This window comes from Scyliorhinus torazame, chromosome 15 (assembly GCF_047496885.1).
Source record: "Scyliorhinus torazame isolate Kashiwa2021f chromosome 15, sScyTor2.1, whole genome shotgun sequence".
Classification (NCBI taxonomy): domain Eukaryota; kingdom Metazoa; phylum Chordata; class Chondrichthyes; order Carcharhiniformes; family Scyliorhinidae; genus Scyliorhinus; species Scyliorhinus torazame.
The window spans coordinates 92,617,924-92,623,923 of record NC_092721.1 but is presented as its reverse complement, the minus strand read 5'-3'; positions in this window follow the sequence as shown (position 1 = coordinate 92,623,923).

Below are 6,000 nucleotides of genomic sequence, written 5' to 3'. Positions count from 1 at the left end.
CTCCCCTCTATTGCTTTTTGCTTTCTCTCTATCCTTCTTCCTCCCCCCCCCTCCCTGCAGTTCACCTGTCCATTCTCTTGAGTTTAACTATCCCCCTGCACTGCTCCTCCACCCCCCTCCCCTTACCGGGTTTTTCCCTCCTTCTTATGCCTTGGCTACTTTCCCTTGGCTCATGGCTACTTGATTATTCTTTAGCTTGTTCGTTGGCCTCAAACAGGTCCCAGAACAGTTGGTTGAATGGCTCCCATGCTCTGCAAAAGCCGTCGTCCGACCCTCGGATGGCGAATTTGATTTTCTCCAGTTCGAGAGATTCTGATAGGTCAGACAGCCAGTCCGCAGCTTTGGGTGGTGCTACTGACTGCCAGCCAAGCAGGATTCTACAGCGGGCGAACAGCACGGCAAAGGCAAGGGCATCTGCCCTCCTCCCCAGGAATAGATCTGGTTGGTCTGATACCCAGAACACCGCCACTTTTGGGCATGGCTCAACCCTCACCCCCACCACTTTGGACATTGCCTCAAAGAAGGCTGTCCAGTACCCGACAAGTCTGGGGCAAGACCAGAACATGTGGGCATGGTTGGCTGTACCTTCTTGGCACCGTTCACATTTGTCCTCCACCTCCTGGAAGAACCTACTCATTCGGGTTCTTGTTAAGTGGGCTCTATGTACCACCTTTAGTTGCATCAGACTGAGCCTCGCACACGTGGAGGTGGAGTTGACCCTATGCAGTGCATCACTCCAGGGTCCCCACCCTACTTCGATCTCCAGCTCTTCCTCCCATTTCTTTCTTGTTGCGTCCAGTATGGTGTCGGCCCCCTCTACCAGTCGTTCATACATGTTGCTACAGTTCCCTTTACCTCGGATGTTCGCGTCAAATAGCTCCTCCGGTAGCGTCTTTCGTGGCGGTCATGGGTACGTCCTTGTCTCCTTCCGTAGGAAGTTTTTAAGTTACAGGTACCTTAGTTTGTTTCCCCTAGCTAGCTGGAATCTCTCTGTCAGTTTGTTCAGTGTTGTGATCCTGCCGTCGGTGTATAGGTCCCTGACTGTCAGTGTCCCCCCCGCCCTGTCTCCACTTTTTAAAGGTGGCGTCAGTCAGCGCTGGTGCGAACCTATGGTTATTGCAGGTGTGGGCTTGGTCTGACATTTTGGTAAGGCCGAATTGCTGCCATAGTTGGTTCCACGTCTGGAGGGTGGCTACCACCTCTGGGCTGCTGGAGTGTTTTTTGGTGGGGTTGGGAGTGCCGCCGTGGTGAGGGCCCGGAGAGAGGTCCCTTAGTAGGAAGACTCCTCCGCCCGCACCCACTCGGCATCTGGCTCCTTGATCCATCCTCTTACTCATTCGGCTGTCGCTGCCCAGTGGTAGAATTGTAGGTTTGGGAGGGCTAGTCCTCCCTTTGTTTTTTTGGAAGACCTTCTTTGGGAACTTAGCATCCCCCCCCCCCAGTACCTGGGTAGTATGTTCATTTTGATCTTCTGCACTCGCCCCGTGAGGGAGAGTGGGAGCGTGTTCCATCTTTGCAGGTCCTGTTTTACTTCCTCTGTCAGACTGGTCAGGTTCCATTTGTGGATCCCCTTCCAGTCATGAGCGATTTGGATCCCCAGGTAGCGGAATTTATGTTGGGCTTGGTTGAACGGCAGTCCCGTTAGTGCTGCACTCCCTCCTTGTGGGTGTACAGGAAAGATTTCACTTTTGCTCATGTTGAGTATGTAGCCTGAGAAGCCCCAAACTCTTTCAGGAGCGCAATAATTAATTCCATGCTGCCTTGTGGATATAGAGGAGCAGGTCATCTGCATAGAGTAAGACTCTGTGCTCTCTGCCTCCCCTTTGGATTCCCCTCCAGTTTTTTGCTGCTCTGAGAGCGATTGCTAATGCTTCGGTCGCTAGAGCGAACAGCATCGGGGACAGTGGGCATCCCTGCCTGGTGCCCTGTGCAGCTGGAAGTACTGGGAGTTGGTGTTGTTTGTCCATACGCTTGCCAAGGGAGCGTTGTATGGGAGCTTCACCCAGGAGGTGAACCCTGATCCGAGCCCGAACCGTTCCAGTACCTCTATGAGGTACTTCCACTCGACTCTGTCAAAGGACCTTTCGGCGTCCAGGGAGACGATCACCTCTGGTGTTCTCTCCCCGGATGGGGTAATTACTATGTTCAGCAGGCGCCTGATGTTCGAAGTTAACTGTCTACCTTTGCCAAAGCCCGTCTGGTCCTCTGCGACCACCTCTGGTACACAGTCTTCTAAACTTTTGGATTTTGGCCAATATTTTGGCGTCTGCATTTAGATGGGCCTGTATGACCCACATTCCGTTGGGTCTTTGTCTTTCTTAGGTATCAGCGAGATTGAGGCCTGTGCTAGTGTAGGTGACAGTGTGCCCCTAGCTAGCGAGTCTGTGAACATCTCCCGTAGGTGTGGGGCCAGTGCTGTCGCTAATTTTTTAGAAGTCCGCCGGGGACCCGCCCGGTCCCAACGCCTTCCCTGCCTGCATGGATCTAATACTGTCCATGATCTCCCCCAGTGCTAGTGGTGCTTCCAAGCTTTGTTTTCTGTCTTCCCCCACGACTGGCATGTCCAGTCCATCGAGGAATCGTTTCATCCCCGACTCCCCCGCTGGGGGTTCTGAGGTGTACAGCCCTTGGTAGAAGACCTTGAAGGTTTTGTTGACGTTTTCTGTTTCTGTTTCTAATGTGCCTCTATTGTCCCCGATTTGTGTAATTTCCCTGGTGGCTGCCTGCTTTCTCAGCTGGTGTGCCAGCAGGCAGCTGGCTTTGTCTCCGTATTCGTAGAGGGTCCCCCGTGCGGAGTTGGTGCACTGCTTTCCTGGTGGAGAGCAGGTCAAAGTTCCTTTGTAGCTCTTTCCTCCCCACCAGGAGATCTACGGTCGGGGCCTCGGAGTATTTACGGTCTACCTCCAGTATGGAGTTGGCCAGCTGCTTCCTAGCCATCCTTTCCTCCCTATCTCTTTGCACTTTGAAAGCGATAATGTCCCCTCTAATTACAGCCTTTAGCGTGTCCCAGGACGTGGAGGGTGAGACCTCCTTGTTTTGGCTGTTCTCCGTATACTCCGCTATGGCCTGCGATACCCGTTCGTTGAAAGCCTTATCGGCTAGTAGGGCAGTGTCCAACCTCCATGTGGAGTGTTGGGCCCTGCCCGTCTCCAACCTCGCATCCATATAATGTGGAGCATGGTCGGAGATTACAATTACGGAGTATTCCGTTTTGATCAGCCCTGGAAGCACCGTTTTCCCCACCACGGAGAAATCAATTCTGGTATATACATTGCATACTGAGGAGAAGAAGGAGAACTCCTTCTCCCCTGAGTGGGTGAACCTCCAAGGGTTCCATCCCATCTGTTCCATCCAACGACCGAGTAGCTGCGCCATGTTTGAAATCCTCCCTGTTTTGGGGTTTGATCTGTCAGTCATTGGGTCCTGTACACAGTTAAAGTCCCCCCCCCATGATCAGTCGGTCTGTTGCTATGTTGGGGATTTCCGCCACGGTCTTTTAAATTAATTTTGTGTCGTCCCAGGTGGGCGCATACACGTTAACTAGTACTACCGGTGCCCCGTCCAGTGCCCCGCTAACCATGATATACTGTCCCCCTGGGTCCGTAACCGTCTTCGTCGCCCTAAACATCGTCCTCTTGATGATCAGTATTCCTACCCCACGGCTCTCGTCCCGTAACAGAAATGATAGGTCTGACACACTGTGGTAAACCAGGTTATTGGCTTCTATTCACTGTGCTGTATTGTACATGCCTGGCTTGTCCAGGCTGGCTCCGCCTGTGGCTCCTCCCCTCAGGCTTCTGTATAAAAGTGGCAAGTCTCCGCCTCCAGACCCAGTTCGGGTCCAGAGGCACGAGGCTTGCTGTTTAGTGTATTAAAGCCTCAGTTACGTTTATCACTCGTCATCTATTATTGATGGTGTATCAATTTAATACACTAAACCTCTCAAGATGAACTCCTCACTCAAGCCTGATCGCTTGCAACTGGACCCACAAGCAGCTGACGTTACAGAGACGTTTGAACACTGGCTAAGCTGCTTCGAGGCGTACCTCGCATCTTTCAACAAAGGCTTCACAGACCTCCAGAAGTAACAGGTCTTCCATGCACGGGTGAGCCCAAGAGTCTTTGACCTCATCAGGGACGCCTCCTCATATGCGGAGGCAATAACGCTGCTAAAGTGACATTACGTGAAATCCGTTAACCAGGTATATGCTAGGCACCTCCTCGCCACGAGACGCCAACGCCTTGGGGAATCACTCGCAGAATTCCTGTGTCCTTGCGCATCCTCTGCCGGAACTGTGACTGCTGGGCGATATCGGATACCCAGCACGCGGAGTTGATGATCAGGGACGCCTATATCTGCCAGCGATTACTAGAAGGGGGGACACTCGGCCTCCCAGAGACAGTACAACTCTCCAACTCACTGGAGGTGGCCTCCCAGAACATAGGGGCTGACACCTCCGACCATGCGGCACCCTCGTGGGCGCAGCCATCAACTGACCCAGGTGCAACGCAAGGCTGTGCCGCGCAGCAGCCCGCCAATGCCGGAGGCCCGAAGTGCTATTTCTGTGGCCAGAGTAATCACCCCCGACAACGCACGGAACGCGACCTGTAATGGCTGTGGGAAGAAGGGACACTTCGCAAAAGCCTGCCTGGCCCGCAGCCCCTAAATCTTCTAGGCCCAGCAGCACTGCCTGCTGCCTGTCGGGGCCACCCCCAGCTGCCGTGACACCCGCAGATGTGCGACTCGTGGGCGCTGCCATCATTAATTTTGGCTGACACGTGCGACCCACAGGGGCCGCCATCTTGGACGCCATCTTACACCTCACCCGCCACGTGCGACCCACGGAGGCCGCCACCTTGGATGCCATCTTGCACCTCACCTGCCTCGGGCGACTCATGGGGGCCGCCAGCTTGGGACCACTCCGCGGCCTCCCGGGAGCCCTGCTCACCTGACCGTCCGCTGGCCGCTGTCACCTCCAACCTGCCTACCGACCGCCTTCCGACACTCGCTTCCGTCACACTCGACCAGTCCCGGCCGCACCACCACACGAAGTCCACGATGACCGTCCGGATCAACGGGCACGAGACGGCCTGCCTTTTCGATTCCGGGAGCACAGACAGCTTCATACACCCAGATACGGTAAGGCGCTGCTCCCTCCCCATCCTACCCGCGACCCAGAAAACCTCCCTGGCTTCCGGATTCCACGCAGTGGAAATCCGGGGGTACTGTGTCGCGACCCTCACTGTGCAAGGCGTAGAATACACCAACTTTAGGCTCTACGTCCTCCCCCATCTCTGTGCTGCCCTATTACTGGGGCTCGACATCCAGTGCCATCTCCAGAGCCTTACCCTAAAGTTCAATGGACCCCTGCCCCTCTCGCCGTCTGTAGCATCGCGACCCTTAAGGTTGCCCCACCCTCCCTCTTCGCAAACCTCACCCCGGACTGTAAGCTCGTTGCTACCAGAAGCAGACGCTACAGTGCCCAGGACAGGGCCTGCATCAGGTCAGAGGTCCAGCGACTCCTGCAAGAGGGGATCATTGAGGCTAGTAACAGCCCCTGGAGACCCAAGTGGTGGTTGTCAAGACTGGGGAGAAGCACCGGATGATCATCGATTATAGCCAGACCATCAACCGGTACACGCAGCTCGATGCGTACCCCCTCCCCCGCATATCTGACATGGTCAATCAGATTGCGCAGTATCGAGTCTTCTCTACAGTCGATTTGAGGTCTGCGTACCACCAGCTCCTTATCCGCCCGGAGGACGGCCAATAGACTGCCTTCGAGGCAGACGGCAGCCTCTATCACTTCCTCAGGGTTCCCTTCGGCGTCACCAACGGGGTCTCGGTCTTCCAAAGGGAGATGGACCGAATGGTTGACAAGTACGGGCTGCGGGCCTCCCGTACCTAGACAACATCACCATCTGCGGCCGTGACCAGCAGGACCATGATGAGAACCTCCGGCGCTTCCTCCACACCGCAAAACTCCTGAACCTAACTTA